This window comes from Notolepis coatsorum, assembly GCF_963971535.1.
Source record: "Notolepis coatsorum genome assembly, chromosome: 7".
NCBI lineage: Eukaryota > Metazoa > Chordata > Actinopteri > Aulopiformes > Paralepididae > Notolepis > Notolepis coatsorum.
The window spans coordinates 93,981,015-94,007,577 of record NC_140171.1 but is presented as its reverse complement, the minus strand read 5'-3'; positions in this window follow the sequence as shown (position 1 = coordinate 94,007,577).

Genomic DNA, 26,563 nt, shown 5'->3' with positions numbered 1-26,563 from the left:
AATTGATCCTGGTAGCGGCTTCTGATATATCAGAAGGGGGATAACAGGTGTCCAAGAGTGGGGCAGTGCACAGTGTGCAGAAATACATGGAAAAAGAAGAAAAAATAAAGAAAAAGTTTATATTTTTGATTATGAGCATTAAAAACTTGTTGAATGTTGTTTATATTGTGCATGAAATGAGTTGAGTAACGAAGTAATTGGTGATATTATGATGTACACTAAGAAGGAATTGAAAAAGATTTTTTTTTTGTTTTGTTTTTGTTTTGAGTTTATGAATATTAATATCTTTGGTTATGGTATGTACGGTATTGAGGGTTGTGCGATGGTTTATGAACCATCGAAGAGTGGTTTGTAGTATAATTTGCTGTGTTAAATTATACTTGTTCTTAGTAATCAGTGTTAACTTCCATTTTGGAACTCAAGATAAAGTCGTCAAATTAAATCCTCAGGTAATTTGGCCAGAAAATCATTACAGAGACACTAACTTTGCATACAGACCTGCTGACCCCTTAGAGAACAATAGTGTGGAGATTGTAGCCAGGGGTCACAGCCATAGCTGTCAACCCTACCGTTTTTCTCGGGATTCTCCTGTTTTTTCAACCCTCTTCATGCCCTGTTCACGGTTCACGTATTGGCACGTATTTTGTACTTATTAATTTTTACAAAATGGCTGCAATTCCCCTCCGTGACGACAGGTGGCAGCAGTGTAGATTAGAACGTTATCACAGGAAGTCAGACCGTTGCGACCCGAAGAAGAACAGCGAGCGGATGTAAGAACAGCGAGCAGATTTGCTCAGAGCTCAGGGGAGAGACTGATGCACCGAGGGTGTCAAATCAACTTAGCCAGTGTCTCTTGATTGCCCACTCTGTGGCTTTTGTCTCTGGAACAAAATGTTTGCAAATCTTCTGTGGATAAAACAATACAAAGTTACTGTATGTGATGCAGGAATGTGTAAATGTGTTGGAACTTGGTGAACAGCCGTTTGCTCTGCTCGTCCCCTAAGGTTCACGCGTCCCCTCCTCCCATTCCTCCACGGAGAGCATGACTTCACTCACTGACACCCAATTTCCTGAATGCGATTTATATTTGGTATGACAAATACAGTTACTGGTAACTCGCAGGCATTGCAGAGATATTGAGGAAAAACACAAAATCGCATTGGCTTTTTTTCTATCTCACGTTTCTCTGTAGACACACACACTGTTCCAAAAATGATATTCCCACTGCTAAATTAATGACCATAGGTATTTTTATAGCTTTAACGAGTTGTAGTATTAATATGTAGCCTACAGTGATGAAGGTATAAAGACACTATGGTAATACATTGATTGATTGCTAAATTTAACAGATTGCAGAATGGGTACAATACAGTATTGCGCAATACACAATTGTTATGGGGATGGAGACCAGAGAAGGACTTCCCCCATTTTCAATTCATAACATTTACAGTCAAATCAAATACATTTACAGATTACAACCTTTATTTAATGGTTAATATTTTGATCAAATGTAATTTACTGTATTTTTATAGCATTTACACTTTATAATATTTTATTTTCAGCTTTTATAGTTTCACAAACACATCAAGACAAATCACAAACACAAAGAAAAAAGAAAGAAAAAGAACAATAGTATGTTGCCAGACACTGTCACATCAATGAACAAACATACACCATGTCATATGCTATACACCAGACGTCGGCAACCCTAGGCACGCGTGCCTACTTAGGCACGCGGGACCATTTTCATAGGCACGGGGGGGGGCAGCATAAAAAAAAAAAAAATATTATGATTATTATTTTTTATTTTTTTTTAACTTCGCTTTGAAATATTATAGTGACATATTTTGCACTGTTGTCGCATATCTCTTGTTGAAATCCTCCCACAGGTTCTTTTTTGTAAGTCGACTGTTCTGCACACCCCTATATGACAGCAATCAGCTGTTCCCATGGTGCTCCGCTGTAGCCGGCCTCCCACCGGCCTCCCGCTTCACTCGCGCCAGGTAACACACAGTGCTGAGGTTGCATTCTGTGCAGTGTCATGATGGCAACCCCCGCTAAGAAATCAAAGCAAATTCGCACATTCCAGCCCTCGTGGACAGACGATTACGGGTTTGTGGACCGTCAGAAGGACCGTGCTATGTGTTCTTTCTGTTTGGAAAATGTAGTTTGCCAAACATCATCTGTGAAACGCCATTTCGAGACTAAGCATAAAACAAGTTTCAAGGTGTTCACAAGCGCTAAAAAACACGCAACTGAAGCAAGCTATCGCATTGCTCATTGCATTGCAAAACGTGGAAAGCCATTCACGGATGGCGACGTATATTAAGGAGGCTTTTATCTGTACCTCAGATGTTTTGTTTGAAGGCTTGCCAAATAAAGAGACAATAAAAGCAAGGATAAAAGATATCCCCACCATGTCAACGGAACGTTGCAATGGCTTTGCTGACGGTCTTCGGGTCAACATACCTCTGTGAGCATCTTTTCGCACATGAAGTACGTGCTCAACCCCTCCCAGAGTCGATTGACAACCGACCACTCCGAAGCATGTGTCCAGCTTAAAGTGACTAATTACACCCCCCAAATAACGGAGCTCAGCCAGGCAAAACAGGGCCAGCGATCTCACTGATGCGACAGGTAGGCTGCTGTTTATTTTCCTATACATTGGTTTGCATGTTAACTTGAACTTGAACGTGCATATGCAGGGCTCTACGCATAATAGAGCATACGCACAATCGCGCATATATTATTATTATTATTATTACGCGGCATGTGTATGTGTAGGGCTAGGGGAGCTGTCCACTGTGCATGTGGTGCTGAACCTCTCTCTCTCTCTCTCTCTCTCTCTCTCTCTCTCGCTGGCTCTGGTGGAGAGATTGGAGGAGGAGGAGGAGGGTGTGCTTTGTGTGTGCACTGTGTGTGTGCCATCATGTTAACGTTAGCCTCAGTTAAACTTAAACCTTGCGACGCCTCGTTAGATGAAGCTGTGTTCTGAGGTGTCCTGTGTTCTGAGCTTCTGAGCTGTGTCATGTGACAATAGTACACATATTTAATTGAGGCCCTTTATTTGTTTATTATTTCAATTTAGCTGGAAATACATTGCTACATCATTCAGTAACATTTGCAGAGCCTTATAACAAAAACATTATTACGGTCACCATTGTGACCAGTGCTTAATCAACACATTTTATTATTTATTTTTCTATTATTTCATTGAACATTGCACATGTTAAAAGCCATTTTTCTTACTCAAAATGTGAGTATTACCAAGTCAACTTGTGTTCTTAAAACAATGACAATAAACATAGTTTTATTAGGTTGAAATAATGTGGTTGTGTACTTATTTTTCTGTTAACTTATTATGGATTGAAAACTGAGCACAGTAACTGAACTCAATATTTTTAAGTTTGGGTAACTTATTATTATTTATTTTACAGTTCTCCATTAGGCCTGTAGGTGGAGCTATGCCAGCATACGTACAGTACACACACCAAATGGGCAAATGTGAGTGAAATGGTCGCACTGTATGCAGCTGTTTGTCTGCATTGCATTCCCCCCCCCCAACTCAGATTTAGGGTTGATACAACCATCATAATAATATTGTTAATAATAACAATAATGATGTAATAATGTAATAATGTAAGAATTATCATTAAAAAGACCTGATTATGAGAGAGAAAAAAAATACGATGCATGGAATATTGTTGAGGCACACTAGTTACAACTATATTTCAAATAGGCACTCCATGTCAAAAAGGTTGCTGACCCCTGCTATACACTAAGGACGCAAGGGGCTGATTCTCTGACATATATACACACCTTACATATATACACAGATATACACCATATATATATACACCAGCGCCGCCAATAGATAAAAAAAAAATTAACTAATCAATCTCACAATTTTCTGTAATCAATCTAGATTAATCTAGATTAAAAACAGCATTTTTCTACATAAAACCGAAGCTTGTAACAGATATTTACTTGAGTAAAATCATGGAATTAATGTAAAATCAACACAAAGAAAGTATATTTAGATTCAAAGACTATTTTAATAGCTTTCTTTGAATACAGTTTCTCTCCTGTGAAATACAAATGTTCAACAAAACCATAATTTACATAGCATTTACACTTAAAGTAGGAAAAGTTTACCCTACAACGAATGGCTGGGTACATACAGGTTTTGACCAGCAGATGGCAGCGACGAGGCAGCTCCATTGGGAGGGGGCGGGGCCGGGCGGGAGGGGGGCGGGGCCGAGGGGGCGGGGCCGGGGAAAGGGGCGGGGCTAAAATGTACACGTTTTGTCTCCTGCCAATGTTGACAGCTAGGGTCACAGCTGGCCAAGAGCCTGGTTACCTAGCAACCGGCTCTTGAACAAAGGTGACCCACAGAATTTCTCTTGTAGGCCACACACCTAGGACAGCTTCAAAGGAGCATACACAAAGAAAACCAGTGATCACATTAGAGTGTGATTTATCAGGCCCTTGTGCAAAGAACAGAGACAGAGAAGGAAACCGCCAAAGAAGTAGCTAGAAAAATAGATATTTAAGAAAGCCTTTTTACTTTGGAAAAATTAATTGCTATATTAGAAGCCAAATACAACTTAATTTGCAATACCAGTTATAATAAAGTATATATCTTTTAATAATAACTCATTCTGTAACTAAGTAATTCAAGGATCAGTATGCTGTGACTGAAACTGGAAGGGGGACAGCTGACAAAAAGCATTTGCATACAAGCGGGCCAGCAGCTGTTTCTCACAGAGGTGTGAAGATAACTTCTTCTGATAACAGAGACACAGACAGTTGGAAGGAGGAGGATTTTATATGGATTAAGAATATAGGGGAAACTTTGCTTAGGCAATCTTCTATATGAAATATAGCTTTGATTAAACTACAATTATCACTAAAATGATGTGTTCAATGAGGGGAACAGAATGATATTAAACTTGAGGTGGTTTACAGTATAGCCAAATTTAATGGAAGAATGAACGGAAGTAAAACTTGCAAATAGTTTATATTAGTATTAAATAATAGAATTATTTAGAAAGGCATGGTATAAGACTTCAGTGTTTCTCAACTGGTGGGGCGCGACCCAAAAGTGGGTAGCGGGGACATTTTGAGTGGGTTGCGGATGTGTGTGAAAAGAAAAAAAAAATTATATATATATATTTTTGCACTACCTATCTTTGTGAAAGTGGCTTCTCAGCTCTGTTCCAGCTGAAGACAAAGCAGAGAAACAGACTGGACATTGAGCATGACCTCAGAGTTGCTTTGTCTACCATCACCCCAGACTTTGAGACTCTTGTCAGGAGCAAACAACATCCCCAGTTATCCCATTAGTTCCCTGGGATGTTAAGCTAAGACGTCTGCTAAGAAGCATATATTATTTATTATTATTATTATTTTATTTCATTGTGTTTTTAGCCCTAGTTGCACTTTTGTTGCAACCCCAGTTATCCCATTAGTTCCCCCAACCTTACTGTAGGTCTGTTATGTTAAGCTAAGAAGTCTGCTAAGAAGCATATTATATTATTTATTATTATTATTATTATTATTATTATTATTATTATTATTATTATTATTATTATTATTATTATTATTATTATTATTATTATTATTATTATTATTATTATTATTATTATTATTTTATTTCATTGGGTTTTTAGCCCTAGCTGCACTTTTGTTGCAACCCCAGTTATCCCATTAGTTCCCCCAAACGTACTGTAGGTCTGTTATGTTAAGCTAAGAAGACTGCTAAGAAGCATATATTATTTATTATTATTATTATTTTATTTCATTGGGTTTTTAGCCCTAGTTGCACTTTTGTTGCACTTTTTTGTGTTTATTTCATGTTTTTAACAGTGCATGAAAGATTGTGTATTACTGCAAATATATATATTTTTTTAATAAATCATAGTGGTTCAAAAATTTGGGTCGCGACTTAATGACTAAGGAAAATGTTGGGTGCCGAGGCTAGACCAGTTGAGAACCACTGCTTTAAGGAATCTAGGTGAATAACTTGAGTAAGTCAAATGATGAATTGCAATCTTTATACACTGAAATGGAAATAACTAATGTGACTATAAGCTTTGTGGTTTACTCTGGCACAAACTAGTAATGTTTTATGTTGACATGTGTGTCTTTGAGAGAATTACATTAATATCTATATATCATGTTTGGTAAATATAATAGTGACAATGATTAGGCCTTAAAATCATTTGGAAAGAAATACCCAGATAGCAAAAGGTGTTAATTCAATGTTGATTTATGGTCACAATGCTTGCTTTTTGGTTAAGGTCGACGATTGATGTTGAATCACCCATTAACCGCTAAAGCAATTGACTAATGTTGAAAACATATCATTGAATCAATATTGTTTTGTGGTTGCATTTTAATGATTGAAATGCCAATATCTAATAAATGTTGAATCAACGGATGCTGTTCAACGTATGCTGTTTGTCGTCATTACGTTGGCCCGAATTCCCCCCCCCAATTTAAACAGACGTACGTCCCAGCATGCAGCTGAGCACTCGATCTCTCAATGTGAACTGCTGTTCAGAACAGCACGTCTGGTTCCCCCCGGATTTGATTCTACTGAGTGCTTTACAGTAAGTTTTGGCTATATTACTTTTATCTTAACTGTGTTCTGTGAAAAATAACGTTATTGTGAGTGTGCACCAGTGGATCTTGACGGCGTTGTGCATGTGATATGCTGCAGTTTGGTAGGTAAATATATATATACATCAACTAAGATAAATATTCATGAATATTCGTAGCGTGTGCTTAATATAACTCTGGAGAGTGTGCAAGTGGAATCGTACGGTTGTTTAAGTTATTTCGATGTTAATATTACGGTTGTTTAAGTTATTTCGATGTTAATATTAAAGCGCCAACGATTAGAAATTGCGTGGTCCAATTGCGTGCGTTGTTACTGAATGACGTTGTGCGACTCAGCCAATCAAAAGCATGCTTATTGGGTGAACAGGAAGTAGTCAAGGAAGCACGCGCTAGCTGGCCTAGTAAACACGTGGATCCGTAAATGCAACGTTGCCTACCAGACAACAACGGGACCGCGTGTTTCTTTTTGTATGGCTGTTCAAACTAATTTTACAGTTCTGCTAGCTACATGCAGTATTTAGCGAGCTGGTTTAGCCGGTTAGTTGGCTTTGAATCCCGGCTGCGGCTAGGTAGCCAGCTAGCTAAATGCACCGCGACGGTGATGTCACCAAACAAAATGGCGGCGCCCATGTTGATAAAGCGCTTCACATAACAAATCGTTTTTTCTTAGAAACTGCTTATTTTTATAACGTGATTTTTTTCTGTGGCTTATCTAAATACTAATTTGATGCTATGACTATGTTTATATCGCTATATGCTTCATCTCCCCTTGCACTCTTTCTAAGTTGGTTAAGGTTAGAGTTTGTCTTAGAGCATGGCGATAGAACGCCAGGTAGTTTGCAGGCTGTTTGAGACTTAATTGTTCTAGCCAAGTAAATACCACAATTTATGTACCATTACATTGACTATATAGTTAGACGTTTGGTTATATACATGGTATTTTCTAATGAACAATATAACAATAATATAATAATGGACTCTCTTGATATTGATCAAAATGTAGAATTATGCAAGCGTTTCACCCTGCACATTGCAATGCAGCACATTAATGTCGACCCTCCTCTCTTTTTTCTTTCTTTTTCCAGAATCACGTACCAGTTTCAAGAAGCCGCACGTTGCAGCAATTGAAGCAAAGACCTGTTCTAGCCAAGTAAATAGCACAATGTATGTACCATTACATTGACTACAGCACCTCATTACTATGTCATCTTATTCTCGGGCTAAAAGACGTAGAGTCAACAAATTAGTGAGAGAGACAGAGCAGGCTATCCTCACTGATTATAAGTTAATTGTTGCTGCTAATTCAAGGACAAACCATCACTCTTTAGAGAACACAGATCCTGTCACAGCCTATACTGAGTGCCTGCTCGATTTACCAAAGACAGACTTGCCACTAGATTTAACAACTAGATCAGACTTGCCACTAGATTTATCAACTTCAGACTTGCCACTAAACAGACCACTAACTATCAGTGATCAAAGTGAAAATATTGACTCACCAGGTGAGTCAAATGCACATTTTGAAAGTATAGCTGGGGATGACGAAATTGAACCTGAACATGTCTTTGACAGTGATGAGCATAATGAAGATTTCCTCATGACAAGTTTAAAATATTGGGCAACATCCTATTCAGTCTCTCTGGTTGCACTATCATCTTTGCTGTCCTTTTTGAAGATGTTTCACCCCACCCTTCCTAAAGATGGAAGAACATTGCTAGGAACACAAAAACATGTGCCTACCACTAAGATTGAAGGGGGAGAATACTATCATTTTGGTTTAGTCAAAGGGGTGCTTTCACGGTTGGCATGTTTGATTTTACCGGCAACTCTGACAACTCTTAATTTACAGTTTAATATAGATGGTTTACCTTTATTCAAAAGTTCTAAACTTCAGTTTTGGCCCATACTTGGAAGTCTCAAATGTGACTACACAAAGTCCCCATTTGTTGTTGGCATTTTTTGTGGTCTAAGCAAGCCAAAGAGTGTTTTTGAGTACCTAGAGCAGTTTGTCAAAGATCTTCAGAATGTACTGTCTAATGGCATTATTTATAATGACAAGCAATTTGATGTACAGATTTCTTCTTTCATTTGTGATGCCCCGGCTAGAGCTTATATTAAGCAGACCAAGGCATTTAATGGCTATTCTGGTTGTGACAAGTGTTTTCAGGAGGGTGTATGGAGAAATAAAATGACATATCCTGAAACAAAAGTCAGACTTAGGACAGACTCCAGTTTCTCAGACATGGTTGATGAGGCACATCACAATGGGACGAGCCCTTTAACAGGTTTAGTTAAGATGGTTTCTATGTTTCCAACTGATTACATGCATCTCTGTTGTCTCGGAGTTACAAGGAAACTGCTTAATATATGGTTAAAGGGGAAGAATTTGGCAACAAGGGTCCCTTCCAAAACTGTACAAGCCATTTCAGGTAAACTGCTAAAGCTACGTCCCTACATGCCTTGTGAATTTAACCGTAAACCAAGGGAACTGTCAGAGTTAGATCGCTGGAAAGCTACTGAGTTGCGATCCTTCATGTTGTATTGGGGTCCTGTTGTTTTGAAGGATTCCCTCCCCAGTGAGCTGTATGACAACTTCATGTTGTTTTCTGTTGGAATGTACTTGTTGCTGTCCCCTAGTATTTCTGAGGAAATGTTGGCCTTTGCGCACAAGCTGATGGTTTCTTTTGTTGAACACTTTGGGACAGTGTATGGAAGAGGTGAAATTGTGTACAATGTACACCAGCTTATTCATTTGGCTGAGGAATACAGGAAGTTTGGCACTCTAGATAATATCTCAGGATTCCCTTTTGAGAACTATCTTGGACAAATTAAGCATCTTCTACGCAAGCCACATCAGCCTCTACAACAGGTAGTGAAAAGGTTGTCTGAAATTCCACATGTTGGATCCCCATGTCCCACAGATGATCCAATTTTGCGTAATATTCACACTGATGGGCCTGTCCCCCCACAGTTTACTTCTTCACAACAGTACAGGAAGGTCTCCACTCATCGGTTTACTTTGTCCACAAAGAAAGGAGACAATTGTATTGAGGTTGGAGATGGATTTGCATTAGTAGAGAATATTCTTAAATCAAAGGAAGAGGTATATATAATTTACAGAAAGTACAGACACAAACAGCCATACTACATGTATCCCTGTGAATCATCATACATTGGTACATACAAGGTCAGTGGCTTGCAAGAAGATATAGGGATAGGTAAACTTCGCTATATCAAGCGCAAATGTCTTCTCTCTCCAGACGGAGATGGTGCCATTGCAATACCACTACTTCATTTAACAGCATAACCATACTGCCCTACAAAGCTAAAGTGCAGTAACTATATTGACACACTGACTCTAACGTCGGATTTCGGGGCATAACTTACCTCATTAATAAATACACAATTAGTACAATATTACATGTACACAGATAACATGTTTGGCTGGCCAATTGAAACGCTTAAAGGAAAACTCCAACATTTTGTGAAATTAGCTTATTTAACATCTTCCCTGGAGTTGGACAAGAAGATGCATACCTTTTTCGTCTCTCTGCATGCTTTGGGCTTAGGGAACGCCTGGACCGTTAGCCTAGCTTAACTTCATCACTGGAAGTGGGGCAGACATCTAGCCTAGTTCACTACAGTCAGGAAATATACTCCAAATACAACTCCCAAACGTTCCTGTAAACATGTTGTGACCTGTGTGTTTACCCCGTCTCCCAGTCACACAAGTCACACGAGTCTCCCAGTCACATGAGTCTCGTGTGACTGGGAGACTTTTGTGACTTGGAGACTTGTGTGACTTGTGTGACTTGGAGACTTGTGTGACTTGTGTGACTTGGACTTGTGTGACTTGTGTGACTTGGAGACTTGTGTGACTTGGAGACTTGTGTGACTTGTGTGACTTGGAGACTTGTGTGACTTGTGTGACTTGTGTGACTTGTGTGACTTGGAGACTTGTGTGACTTGGAGACTTGTGTGACTTGTGTGACTTGGAGACTTGTGTGACTTGTGTGACTTGGAGACTTGTGTGACTTGTGTGACTTGTGTGACTTGGAGACTTGTGTGACTTGTGTGACTTGTGTGACTTGTGTGACTTGGAGACTTGTGTGACTTGTGTGACTTGAAGACTTGTGTGACTTGTGTGACTTGTGTGACTTGTGTGACTTGTGTGACTTGGAGACTTGTGTGACTCGTGTGACTTGGAGACTTGGACTTGTGTGACTTGTGTGACTTGGACTTGTGTGACTTGTGTGACTTGGAGACTTGTGTGACTTGAAGACTTGTGTGACTTGTGTGACTTGGAGACTTGTGTGACTTGTGTGACTTGGACTTGTGTGACTTGTGTGACTTGTGTGACTTGGAGACTTGGACTTGTGTGACTTGTGTGACTTGGAGACTTGTGTGACTCATGTGACTTGGAGACTTGTGTGACTGGGAGACTTGTGTGACTTGGAGACTTGTGTGACTTGTGTGACTGGGAGACGTGGTAAATACACAGGTCACAACATGTTTACGGGAACGTTTGGGAGTTGTATTTTGATTGTATTTGGAGTATATTTCCTGACTGTAGTGAACTAGGTTAGATGTCTGCCCCACTTCCAGTGATGAAGTTAAGCTAGGCTAACTGTCCAGGCGTTCCCTAAGCCCAATGCATGCAGAGAGACGAAAAAGGTATGTATCTTCTTATAACTCCAGGGAAGATGTCAAATAAGCTAATTTCACAAAATGTTGGAGTTTTCCTTTAAATGCTTCAAAAATGCAATGTGTGTAGTGCACTTTGGCTTTGTAGGACGGTATGGGAATGGCTTGTAAGGAGAGATCATTATGAGTACCGTAAATTCTCATTTCAGCCCTTTGAAGATGAATGGTGAGGTGGTGCTGTGGTCAGTTGTACAGTTCCCAAATGGTGGGACAGCAGTAGTTCTAGAGAGCTGGTTCGACCTATTCTATTATTATTAGTCTATTATGTATAGTGTATCGTGCGGCTACCGTTCTACAGTGACCAGCATTACCAACGTTTCCTCGTACCAGCTAGTGTGCTTATCCAGGCTGGGCTGCTTACCCTGGCGCTTTCACCCGAGGAGCCCTAGACGAGGACCGTGTGGATATGTACACTGGATAACCTACACCGACGACTACAGACAGAAATAAGGCTGGTACTATAGATTATTCACCTTACGTATAAATACGTTTCAGGTGGATACAGCAGTTAGTTACCCCAATAAGTTGAAGCCTTCACCACGATACAACGTGCTGTGAAGTGTGCCCGTTTTGCCCCAAAATAGAGCCTTGAGACCGCGTGCAAATTGATAGCTGAAGTGTCAGAGTTTAAAGCTGTATCGTTGAGTTCGACCTATTCTATTATTATTAGTCTATTATGTATAGTGTATCGTGCGGCTACCGTTCTACAGTGACCAGCATTACCAACGTTTCCTCGTACCAGCTAGTGTGCTTATCCAGGCTGGGCTGCTTACCCAGGCGCTTTCACCCGAGGAGCCCTAGACGAGGACCGTGTGGATATGTACACTGGATAACCTACACCGACGACTACAGACAGAAATAAGGCTGGTACTATAGATTATTCACCTTACGTATAAATACGTTTCAGGTGGATACAGCAGTTAGTTACCCCAATAAGTTGAAGCCTTCACCACGATACAACGTGCTGTGAAGTGTGCCCGTTTTGCCCCAAAATAGAGCCTTGAGACCGCGTGCAAATTGATAGCTGAAGTGTCAGAGTTTAAAGCTGTATCATTGAGTTCGACCTATTCTATTATTATTAGTCTATTATGTATAGTGTATCGTGCGGCTACCGTTCTACAGTGACCAGCATTACCAATGTTTCCTCGTACCAGCTAGTGTGCTTATCCAGGCTGGGCTGCTTACCCTGGCGCTTTCACCCGAGGAGCCCTAGACGAGGACCGTGTGGATATGTACACTGGATAACCTACACCGACGACTACAGACAGAAATAAGGCTGGATTATATTAGTTCAGGACGGTATGGGAATGGCTTGTAAGGAGAGATCATTATGAGTACCGTAAATTCTCATTTCAGCCCTTTGAAGATGAATGGTGAAGTGGTGCTGTGGTCAGTTGTACAGTTCCCAAATGGTGGGACAGCAGTAGTTCTAGGGAGCTGGTTTAATGCTAAAGACCAGACTGTGTTATGGCCCCCTAAACACATAAAGCTCACAAAAGCCCTTCGAGATGGACTGCAACCAGATGATAAATGGATCACCTATAAGGATGTACGTGAGCTTACTACGTGTGGTGAGTATTTCGTGCAACACATACACAAAAAGTGAGGACGCAAATTGTGACGATGCACATATGATAAGAGGTACATATATTTTTTCGTTAAACACTGGACTGCAGATATGTTAATTGTCATTTTCTCTCTGCTCTTTCCAGAGACCCATGATGAGGCCAAAAAACGAGAGACCAAGTACACCTCAACTATGTGTCCAACCTCTGAAATTGAATCTGAGGACGAAGGAGATCTCCGCCAAAAAAGAAGATCCAGGTACAGTGTTCACTTTGTTAAAGGGACAACTCTCCCTAGGGTGTTGTAAATAATGGCACTGCTGTTGTAGTTGCAAGTAGTGCTAAAAGGATAACACACAGTGGCCTGAGGGCCTACAGATACAGCACTCAAAACTCAAACCTCTCATGCCTCTCTACCACTCTCTACCACTCCTCTATTGTTCTTGACCGGGCCAGATTTCACACCTCCACTTCCTCCCACAGGCTGGGCAGATTTTCATCTTAAATTTTTATTCGTCCCAAATGTCCCAGCCCCATCAGATTTCTTAGCTTTTTTCACTGTTTACTTATCATGCATTGCAACACTAATATATGGTCAGTACCCCAAGTCAGACTGCCCATATAAAAATTATTTTGGGGGTCTGAGGGCAGTAGCCCCCGACCCCCTCCCTGGGGAAGCACTTAAGTTAACTACCCTCCCTTTGTTCCCCCAGCCAACACCCCCGGAAAATTAACACCTGAGTAGACTTAAGTGGCACACAAGCAGCGACAAGCAGCAGACAAGCAGCAGAATTGGTTTGATTTTTGAGCGCTGCGTCTGTATGTATTCAGACTTTAGCCTTGACTAATAAACGTAGTATCATAACTACATTTATTTATGTGTGTATATATATACTTTTTTTTAGGCCAAATCAGCAGTATGTGCACTCGGACTCTGACTCGAGTGGCGACGCCAAAAGAAAACGTTTTGCCAAAGCACCTGATGTGGGTTTCCCAGGTATTGATGCAATGCATTTATTTTATATAGGCACTTTGGAAATGGCTACAGTTAATAATAATAATAATAATAATAAAGTTAAACAAATTAGTCTGACCATGTACCGACAAATTGAGCATTTTAATTTGATTGGACTTCTGCATTTCTTGCAGTTATTCTATAGTTGGCCCAAAATATATACATTGTGAATAACATGCCAACTAAAATATGTTGTAGGACAGACTCCAAAATCGAGCCGGTCTCGTAAGGCGCTAAGATCCGTCAACCCTCCAGTTGTTGGCCAAGACCCTACAATGAATGGTATGTTGCTATGCATGTTAAAATGCCAACTAGATGACTGTTTAAACATGATTTGTAGCATCTTCAATTCTCACCCTGGCTTACCTTTTTTAGATTCTTTGGATGGTGGCATGATCTACAGCTATTTAGATTCGTTGCAGACTCCTGATCCAAATAACAGTAAGTGAACCCATATCTGTGTTCTTGTGAGGAGATGGCTGGCAGGTCGCTGGCATCATGCATGCAACAGAATACATGTTTACAATGTGCATGCCAGCCCACTACACAAATTCAAAGCCTTCACAACTTGCAAGCAATGTCACAATACAAATGTGTAGTTGTACATAATGCTTTTATATTGAGCACAATTTCCACCATGTTTGAGTCGCAACTTATTTTACATTTCCCCTTTGTAGATCTGGTTACTAGCAACTACCGGCAATCGCTAACTCAACATAATGGTGAGTTATCAAGCAATCTCATAACATAATATTCTGGCATGTTTAAAATATCTGTATTGTCTCGCATTGTCTTTGATATTTTTATTAAAGTAGTATTTGGCAGTGCACGTGAAATCAGCTGAATGGAAATCAAACATTTTCTCACATGGGGGATTACAATAGCGTCATTTGCTAATAACTTTGTGTATTTCCTACTGTGTTTCAGCCGAGATGCCAGGATTTGATATTGTTCAGTATCACCAGCAGCAGCAGGCCTCACATGTCCAGCAGCTGCAAGATCGACAAAGTGCAAGTAGTGGTATGATACTGTACTCTTTCAGTAACAGTGTTTTGAGAGACGGGGATACAACTCCTTACACCCCTTCCTGACATAGAGCGATGCGAGCGAGCGAGAAAAAGTGATTAAAATGTATTCGTTTCAATCAGACTATCCTGACCTGCCGCGAGCGACAGTGAACTGAGCAGCGATGTCGTTCACCCCTCAAATATTCGCTCGCTGTGTCTCTAGTTGAGCGATTACGCGGCCGAGTCCCGCCCCTAAACACTTTTTATTGGTCGAGAATCCAGGTAACACACACTCGGACACGCGCTGCGTCATATCAGGACAGTGTCGTGTGCGATTTCGTCTCCAGTTCGCTCGCTTGCTGCCTGTCAGGAACCGGTGTTAGTGATTATGACATGTATGTTAATTTGACTGACAAGTCAGATTTTGTATTTTTAAATATAATGATTTGTTTCTACAGGGATGTCGGGATGCAGCTCGGGGCAATACTACAGTCCCCCTGGTCTCTCACAACATGCACAAAATGGTATGCCATTTTAGAGGGAACTACCACCAGTTTGATCCAATGCAGTCAAACTAGTGAAATATATAACTATGATTTTGTTTCTACAGCGATGTCAGGACACAGCTCAGGGCAATCTGGTGTTTCACAGCGTAGACAGATGGCCGGCGATGACGGGCAGCTTCTGAAAGGCAAGTCTATTGGACATGGTGTAATTCCTCGTGTGATTTGCTGCTTATTTTTATTTCTCACTTAATGATTTTAACTCTTCTTCTGAAGACCTTACCATCCAGAAGAATAATTCAATGCTGGCTGAATTACTTGTCGTGGTGAAGGATCTATCGAGAGATGTGCAGTTCATCAAGACCGAGTTGGCTGAGGGCAACATATCTGGTGGGACCAGGGGACACGGCGTGGCCACCACAACCACTATGCTCCCCTTCCAGCTGCCAATCGCCAGTGAACAAGACTTCAATGAGGCAGAATCATTACTGATGGAGCAATCAGTCCGTCAAAAGATGGTAATTTATTGAACTGCATTCATTTATCAAATGTAGATCGTTTCAGTGTGGTCTTGTTCAGGGGAAAAATGTGTTTAGCACTTTCTAGTTCAAAACGTGTTAGAGCTTGTATATCTGCTATTTATGAAACGTTTTGAAATTGTTCAAATATACCGTTTACATATGGACAGGAGGGTTAATGTGGTTAAACCTAATGACTGGCATGGGCTGGAATATCAGTGCATGCATAAAGTGTGTGTATAAACAAGTTGGTTGCTCTGTGTTCATAAAATAAACGTTATGCTGTTTCTAACGCAGGGCCTTCATTTTCTTCTCTCTGATTTAGATTTCTCGCCTGGCTTTGGTAGGAGGCACCAATTCAGAGAACCTGATCAGACTGATGTTGAAAACTGCTATGACCAACGCCCTGGCCAGTGGGTTCAACTGGGCTGGAAAGAAAGACAAGCGTTGTTCAGAAAGCAAGAAGCCATTCAAGCACACCACACTACAAGCCTGCATGTTTGGTGAGCTTCCTCCCCTGCAAACTACTTCATAGGTTAAGTTTAGGTAGTGAGGTGGTGATGCTGCTGATGCTGGTGATTCAGAATATAATTATGCTGTTGCAAAAACTTTAAAAAAAAGTGTTATGTTGGAATAAAGTGATGAAAGTGCAACCTATAAGAAATGGACAACGTAATTGAGCTTCAGAGGTGCATGGATACACATTGTATTGCCTAGATGGTGTCAGGCTAGGCGATTGCTTAATTCTCTTTCCTGTCCAGTCTAACTGGATGCTGACTGTAGCTTGTTACTGTAGACCTACAGAGTGAGTAATTGAGTGATCCCTTTTTTATTTTTGTGTCTATCAGCTGCTGCTCGACAGTTTGACCCCAAGCTGACCGACCAGGACTACAGCGAAACTGTCAAGAAGTGGCTTCGTTATGCGCCAGACCGGGAGGGAGGCATCTCAAGGAACCGAAGTGACCCAAACTTAAGTCAAGCGAACCAGAGTCAAACTTAGGGTACCCCAGCACAGCACAGCACACACACACTGTTTCCCTGGTTCATACAGTACAAGGAATTACCCTGGCATCTACTTGGATGACTTATGCTGCTTCAGCCTGTTCTTGGAACCGAAGTGACCCAAACTTAATTGTCAAGCGAACCAGAGTCAAACTTAGGGTACCCCAGCACAGCACAGCTACCCCAGCACAGCACAGCACACACTGTTTCCCTGGTTCATACAGTACAAGGAATTACCCTGATGGACACTGTTCTTCCATGGACGGCATCTACTTGAATATGCTGCTTCAGCCTGTTCTTGGAACCGAAGTGACCCAAACTTAATTGTCAAGCGAACCAGAGTCAAACTTGGGGTACCCCAGCACACCAGGGACGTGCACAGGACTTTAGAGGGGCAGGTGCTCAAAGGCTGAAAAGGGCACTACACTTGTGTGTATATATAAACCGAGCGCACGTAGCGCGCATGGGCGATTTTCAAGGGCCCTTTCCGGGCGGGGAGCCCCCTTTTTATGCTTTTTGGGGGTTTTTGGTGATCAAATATTGAATATTGAACTGTAATAATCAGTGCAGGAGCTCACTTATCCTTGAAAGACACTTTTATCACTGACTTAAAAGGCCCACACATCTCCATAAATGTTCAGGGGGGAGGGAATAAGTGCTTACCCTACAGACCCCAAGAAGTGCTGTATATTCTGTATTGTTTAATATAAATGCATTTTTTATTCCAATCCCGATTTGTATTTGAGATTCCCAAATCCCATCGGACTTGACTTCTTCGTGTCCCTCAATGAGTGTAATACCAGCATTCAACAGCGGTTTCTATCATCATCATCACCCACGCTATGCATAAAATATATAGGTCCGCGGAGAGGCACGCTGAGGAGGCCGTGCAAACTGCAATGGAATATGGGGCATCTCTCTCTTTACCTAATATTTTGATTATATCCTGACATTTTTCAGTTGGAAGGGCAGTCTACAGTATATGCGTAATGGTAAAAAAAAAAAAAAAAAAAAAAAAAAAAGGGCACTTTTTTGATGAGGCTCAAAAAGGCAGGTGCTCAGGCACCCCTTGGCCTCTATGTGTGCACGTGCCTGCAGCACACTGTTTCCCTGGTTCATACAGTACAAGGAATTACCCTGGACACTGTTCTTCCATGGACGGCATCTACTTGAATGACTTATGCTTCAGCCTGTTCTTGCAGTGTTTATTTTTTTTATTTTTAATTTTAACCTTTATTTACCCAGGGTAGGTTCGCTGAGCACAGATGCTCTTTTTCAGCTACGCCCTTCTTCACATTCACAGAGTTCCATTCACACCTGGGAGCTGCCCAGGCCTAACAAAATTAATAGTTGGTTTCAGGTTGCCGACCGACCCTGCCGATTTAGGTGCGACCCAATATATTTTATGAGTTTTTAGAAAAAATTATAAAAAAAAAAAAAAAAACGTTTTTTTTTTTTTTTTTTTTTTTTAATAAAGTTTCATAGAAATCTTAGTCAAACATTTAGTATTATGGATATTAAACATGCTGGCAGAGTACATGCATCCATGTTGTTGTGAACATTTTAATTAAATAAAGAAATTCCCTATCCATAGTCGCCGTGGGAAAGAATAAAATAAAAAAATAAAATAAAATAAATTCCCTACCTACCCATGGCCAAACTGACAACCAACCTGAAACCAACTATTAATTTTGTTAGGCCCCAGTACAACCACAGTCTGACACTGTTGGCCACTGAGCAACTCCACTGGAGCAGTTGGGGGTTTAGTGCCTTGCTCAAGGGCACTTCAGCGGTTGGTGTTAAGGGTATGGGAGAGAGTTATATGGGAGAGAGTTATAGAAACATTAGGGGTGTAACGGTACACAAAATCCACGGTTCGGTACGTACCTCGGTTTTGAAGACACGGTTCGGTATTATTTTCGGTACAGTGTGTGGGGGGGGGGGGGGGGGGGGGGTAATCCAAAAAAAATTGCTTTTCATTTATCTATTTATTTAACTGTATTAAACAATATAAAACGAATTGGCCATAATTGACTGAGCAAACTAATGCTTACTGCTGTAACCTACTAATAACACTTAAGTAAATCTGAAGATTATTATATAGCAGATGCCTTGGAGGATAAGTCGTGGACAACTGTAGATCATCTAAGCTCCACTGTGTTTAAATTCAAATCCTATGCCATTGTTTATATTTAACCCTTGTGTCTGAAAACTAAAGTATTATACTCTTATTAGGGGACTAAATTGAAAAACTCCATAAAAAGATTATGTTGAAATAATTTCCCACTTTCTTTTCCATAAATATTTTATTCAACTTCAGCCCTGATCATAACCATTTTTTATATTATTTTTGTAATGAAATACTCCCACTTTTCTGAAAAGAGTTGTTAAATATGACAAAAAAAATAATATGTGGTGGTTATGATCGGGCTGAAGTGGAATAAACAATTTATGAAGAGTAAAAAAAAATACAAGATAATTAAAAGATTATGCCACATACAGTATTATGTTGGCTCATCACTGCAAAGTTATCAAACAAATACGAATCTGATCAGACACAAGGGTTAAGTTGTTGTTCCCTTTCTAATTTCCTCAAACATCTAGTCTAGTTAATGTGATCAATATTATTTGACAATTGATGCTTTTTGTTGGACATTTCAGTCAGTAGTGAGCTCATACTTTGAGCTCATAAATTTATAGTTAAAATGATTGCAATCTTGTCTTCGTTGTGCATGAATGCGTGTGCTCACCACACACAATATGTGTGTCACTATTCTGGCAGTGGCTATATTGTTAATGAAAGCCTGTTATAAGGTCTGTTATTTGTTTTTTGTAAAAAGTTTTAGTCACTGGAAGTTCTGATACCCTAGAAAAAAATTAATTTTCATTTTAAAAGCCATGTTGTCATTTTTGTTCACACATTTTTGGAAATATGGTCATATAAGAATTGTATTATTATTTATTTAACAATAGTGTGTTTAACAGCAGGAAAAAAACATGTAATGTTATGATGTATACATATCAGTGTGACGGGGTCCTCTCCCGAACTCCTTTGATTCTCTCATAAACAGGCGTAGTCGAAAGATCTCGTTGGTGGGTGTTTATTTCCCGCCTCCCAAAAGTGCAGAGGTGATATAGTTTTACAAAAAATGTGAAAAGTGAAAGTAACGTAAACCAAAATACCCTATACTTACTATATCTAACAAAAGTGCAAAAAGAGAAAACAAATAAACAAAACAAAATATACTTAATACTTAACACTACACAAAGTCTAAATACACAATATACACTACTACTTCTACTACAAGCAATACCAACACGTTGTACTAGGGATCCTGGTTACCTTCACTGTAACTCAGTCCATTCAAGACTGACGTCCCTGGGCCAAAGCAGCTCTCTTGTATCCAATAGCCCCTCCCACTAGGCTTTAAACAGGATGTACATATTATTATTCTTTTTAACACATTAAACCAATTCCTACACACAAAATATATATCCTCCACTATATCACATAACTTCCAACTGTTTTAAATTACAGATAACCAAGTAAACAGTACAATACAATCATATCGCTCACGTGACGATTACCTTGCGTCAACCCCTCCCATTTAACCTGGCGGATATGTGTGCTTCTGCTTGGCCAACACGTCAACCTAGGAGTGCAGAGCGAAGCGAATGCATCATGACTGTGAGTAAATAAATGTGATGTGATGAATGAATGTCTTGCTGTATGAACGTCATTCTGCTATAACAACGGAAACGGAATGAAATGATTGTGCGCATTCGGACATCCTACGAAAGCTGACAAGAGGGAATGTTTGGTGTGTGTGTGTGTGTGTGTGTGTGTGTGTGGGTTGCTCCGCGGCATATGGCGTGTGTGCGTTCCCATGTGCGCTGTCCACATGAAACGCACCACATTACATTATACGGTTATGGTATATGGAAAGACAGACAACGAGTGTGTGTGTATGTACAGTATGCGCACTGCCCGCAAAGTCAGTGACGGAGCCGCACCGTCACAATCAGCAGCAATATTTTAATGTAAAATGTACATTAATCAGTATTGATTCCTTAACTTTACAAGTTACAAGTAGATGTACAAGTTACAAATGTACAAGTAGAGTACCATTTAGATTATGGTTGAATAAACATTGATGTCTAACATTGATTCAATATAAAATCAACTAAAATGTGCATGTAGATTACCATTTAGATTATGGTTGAATAAACATTGATGTCTAACATTGATTCAATATAAAATCAACTAAAATGTGCATGTATATTACCATTTAGATGATGGTTGAATCAACATTGATATAGTATCAGCTATGGTTGACACCTAACGTTGATTCAACGTTAGGGTCATAGACAACGATCTATATAATTTAGATGTCAGGCTTCAACATAGATTCAATATTTCTGCTGAACCCTATTTCAACGTTGATTCACTCATTTTTTGCTATCTGGGTACTGTCTTATCAGAGCCGTTAATGGTAAGCCACGCCTACATTTTCAAATTCAAAATAGCCGGCTGTAGATTGGAAGAAAACCGGTTGTGATGTCACTTCCTGTGAGGTCATAACCGGGACCAGGGCCCTGCTATAAATAAAGGGCCATGAGACACTGGAGGTGGAAGAGCATTGAGAAAGGAGGAAGAAGATTTGAAGACTACCTCATCGATAAAGGACCTTTCATTTCCACGCTGCCAAATAGATCACGGAAGAAAGCAGTGTTGTTGACATCCGGTGGACATCTTTGTTCGAATAATTTGGGTGCCGTTCAGAGCTTGAACTGTTTTACATCAAGTGTTTTTGTGAGGAAGTATTGTTTGACGGGTTATTTTTGTGGTCAATATATATACGATCGGAAGACATTGAGCGATTGTTTGGACTCATTTTTTACAGAGTGCTACATCTTTTTGAGACAACAGCAGAACGACCAGAGTACTGTTAGATTGTGTATCATAGGATACTATAGTAGTCACTGCGGTTAGCCTCTATACAGGGCAGTTTACTGAATGCGTATTTACATTGCAAATATGGTTTCTCAACTTTTGTCAAGTGCAAATGAGCAATAGTGTTATTCGTTCTAAAATATATAACCCCAATGAATGAAGACTATGACTCAGCTCTCTCTCTCTCTCTCTCTCTCTCTCTCTCTCTCTCTCTACAGCATTGGCCACTAAAGCCCAAGAAATGTCTTAATGTAGACCTTTCTTGGGCTTTAGTGGCCAATGCTGTAGAGCTCAGTCAATGCTCAGTCCAAGTCCCCTGCTAATAATAATAATATAATAATAATAATAATAATAATAATAATAATAATAATAATAATAATAATAATAATAATAATAATAATAATAATAATAATAATAATAATAATAATAATAATAATAATAATAATAATAATAATAAGAACATTGGGCCTCATTCAACAATACTCTCTTATTATTTTTCTTATATTCTTGCTTACCTGTCTGTTAAGAGAACAATAAGAAAAGCCACCACCACATTCATCAAGCCGTTCTTAAAGTCCAAATTTGTTCTTACCCAGGTTTTTTTAATGGTGAATCCCACTCATTCTAAACTGGATGCGCGTTCTCGCGCAAGTCATTTGCATACAGAGACACGCCTCGCGGGCTCATTATAATACGAGAGCCGTGGGTCTGCATCGGATCCCCCGGCCGTATTCAAGCGCTGGAGCCCTTTGCGATGGATCAAAATTAGATAGGAATCAAATGTATTGTCAACATACAGCACCTATAGCTATATAGTGGAATATACTGTATTAATATAGTAATATAATAGTAGTTGGCTAGTTGCGCGCTTCTGGCCACCTCCCGCAGTGCGCGCATACACACGTACTGTATACATTACGTGCAAAATTAATCATTCCAGCAAAGTACTGTAGGCTTTGTCAATACTGAACGACTGTGTGTTGTCAAGACTAAGAGCCAATCGCACAGGTTGCCACTCATCTGGCTCTGCAAATAGATCTAGAGTCTGAATATCTCCGCATATAGCCTGATGACTGGCAGTGCGCATAGTATAGTAGTGCATGCTACAAGTCAAACTGGATGACACATCTCTCTCAAATCCATTCTGAGAACGGAACGCAGTGCCCGTGACGCGGGTCTTGATTGATTGATTGAAAATTGTATTAACAGATTGCAGAATGGGTACAATATAGTACAGCTCAATACACACAATTGTTAAGGGGATGGAGACCAGAAAAAGACTTTCGTCTTGTTTACATCAGGGTCCCCCATTTTCAATTCATCATAACATATGACATTCATGACATACAGACAGTACTGCTACATCTATACATTTATGACATACCAGATCTACAAATACAGTAGTTTGTGATACAAACATCATACAAAAAATAGTTTAAAAAAAGAGAGTATATACATTTGATGTAGAAACTGTACATTGGAGGAGGTGGGGGGGGGGTTGGGTAGGGGGGGGACTGTACATCTGTACATTGGAGGTGGTTGGGTGGGGGGGGGGGGGGGGGTGGGTAGGCGGGTGGGGGTAACTGTACATTGGATTATCGATGAAACCTACTTGGTCCAAGAAGAGGGTCTCGTGTATTACTGGGTTTAAGTCGGTTGTTTATTTATTTATGTTTTACTGTTTGCATACGACGTGGTCCGCAAATGTTCTTGATAACAATCTAGTGGTCCGCATAAAACAGAATTTTGGGAACCACTGATATAGACGATCTCTAAATATGTGTTCTATGCTACGGATGCAGTACTGCATATGTTATGGTTTGTAACCGACCCCAATCGCACAACACAAGACAGGTATGAGAGTAAGCCAAGAACTGGGCATTTATTGAAAACAACAGAAAACGGCACTGTCCCTTTAAGGGAGAACACAAATTACAGGAAAACATGAACTTGGGAAAATAGGCACAGTGCCTTTAAGAGGCGAGCTGGCTAAGGGGAAGGCTAAGGGAAGGCTAACGGACTGGGCCAGGGCAAGGGACAAGGCAGGAACAGGGAGGACTAGGAGGACTGGACAGGGAGGACTAGGAGGACTGGACAAGGAGGACTAGGAGGACTAGAAGGACTGGACAGGGAAGACTAGGAGGACTAGAGAGGGGAAAGAGGGACAGAGGCCCGCGGAGGCGGGCTGGGGACAGGGAGGACTAGGAGGACTAGAAGAACTGGACAGGGAGGACTAGGAGGACTAGAGGGACAGGACAGGGAGGACTAGGAGGACTGGACAAGGAGGACAAGGAGGACTAGAAGGACTGGACAGGGAGGACTAGGAGGACTAGAGAGGGGAAACAGGGACAAAGGCCCGCGGAGGCGGGCTGGGGACAGGGAGGACTAGAAGGACAGGACAGGGATGACTAGGAGGACTAGGAGGAACTGGACAGGGACAGAGAGAAACAGAGTCAAGGCCTTGGACAGGGCGAGGGCTGGAGCTGCTTACAGGGAGGAGTAGGAGGGCGCAGGCTCGGAGAGCGCATCTGGCGCGGAGGTCTGAGTGGTGCGCGTCTGCTTGGAGTACGCGCCGGTACGGAGAGCGCATCTGGCGCGGAGTCTGGATGCGCGTCTGGAGTGCGTCTGGATGCGCGTCTGGGGTGAAGAGCGCGTCTGGCTCGGAGGTCTGGATGCGCATCTGGAGTGCGTCTGGATGCGCGTCTGGATGCGCGTCTGGAGTGAAGAGCGCGTCAGGCTCGGAGGTCTGGATGCGCGTCTGGAGTGCGTCTGGATGCGCGTCTGGGGTGAAGAGCGCGTCTGGCTCGGAGGTCTGGATGCGCGTCTGGAGTGCGTCTGGATGCGCGTCTGGAGTGAAGAGCGCGTCTGGCTCGGAGGTCTGGATGCGCGTCTGGATGCGCGTCTGGAGTGAAGAGCGCGTCTGGCTCGGAGGTCTGGATGCACGTCTGGATGCGCGTCTGGAGTGAAGAGCGCGTCTGCTGCGCGGAGGTCTGAGTGGTGCGCGTCTGCTGCGCGGAGGTCTGAAGTGGAACACTGGAATACCTCCCGTAGAGGATTAGAGAGCGCAGTACAATGTCTCCCTCCAGGCAAACGGCGACAGGTGGCCAAAGCTTGCACCTCGTCTCACGCCGGAGATAAAACAGCATACAGACAGAAACAGAAACTCCCGTAGGAGCCTAAAGACAGAGAACCTCCCGAAGGAGCTTGGTGATAGATATGATACGGAACGACCCGACAAGGACAGAGGGGAAGAGCGAGGTACTTAAAGCCCACAAGGGCGCTAATTAGAATACACATCAGGTGCGTGATGGTAATTGATACTCGAACTAGAAGTGTGTGTTCGGCACCAGACCAATCAAACACATAATGACAGGTAGTCCAAGGGTGTGGCTGCTGAAGAGCAAACGAGAGTAAACGAACACGAGGGTGGGGGCTAGTGAGGTGAGGAGACAGGGAATTAAAGGTCAAGGGAAAGGCGAACCTCACAGCATATCTGTATGTCATGTCATAAATGTCATGATATATAACTGTATATCTGTATGTTGTGTATGTCATAAATGTCATTATGAATTGAAAATGGGGGACCCTGATGTAAACAAGATGAAAGTCTTTCTCTGGTCTGTCTCCCCTTAACAATTGTGTGTATTGAGCTGTACTGTATTGTACTCATTCTGCAATCTGTTAATAAAATCTTCAATCAATCAATGGCCTGGGCGGCCAGAGCATAACTGTTCTAACATATAATCCATTTCAGACAGAACGCATGCAATAAGTTATAATAATAATTATTATTATTATTGAAAAGTTCTGTATTTTTAAAGTCGTATTTGGGTGCAATTAACCAATGGTAGGCTTTAAAAAAAAAATTGGGGTAAGAATTTCTTATTTCGGTAAGAGTGCTCTCGACCACTCTTATAATTTGTTCTTGCCTGAGAAAAAAGCAACAATAAGAAAACTTCGCTGAATCCCAGGTAAGAACGAAGTAAGAGGAAATGCTAGTTAAGAACGAAATCTGTTCTTATATCGCTTCATGCATGAGGCCCATTATATATAAATTTGATCATTGATTTGATATGTATTTCTACCCCGATCTACGCTGTATCTGTGTGTGTATGTGTGGCTGTTTTCCGTTGGGTGCAGGAGGTGGGGGGGGGGGGGGGGGGGGCGCCACGCTACGAGGGCCATTTCATCTATGCACGAGCAAGGATAATAATGATGATCTAGCGCTGATTTCAGGAAGATTCGATAATCAGCCAAAAAATTACATGTTTTGTGTATTCCACTAAAGGGCTATTATCGTGGAATTACTAGAAATCTCCAAAACTATACTCGTATTCAAAACGCTATAAAACGGAAATGTACTGATGAATGCCCTGTATAGAGGCTAATCTTTAGGGGGTCTTTAATCGGCATGCAACGAACTGGACATGCAATTGGAGCGGCACACACACACCGGGATACTGCGCCTAACCCATCCCGTCGTCCTGCCCCCCATGGGCAGCCGGGAGCAGATAGGGCGTCAACGTGAGCCGCGCCCCGGGTACCAATCCAAGTGCTCCTGTCCGTCTTCGTCAAGGACGCCACAGCGTTAGCAATCTGTTGTTGTGCATGTTTTTCCATTGGGTTTATCGTATCGGGGGGGAAACCCTTGCCAGCACGGGGAGAACATGC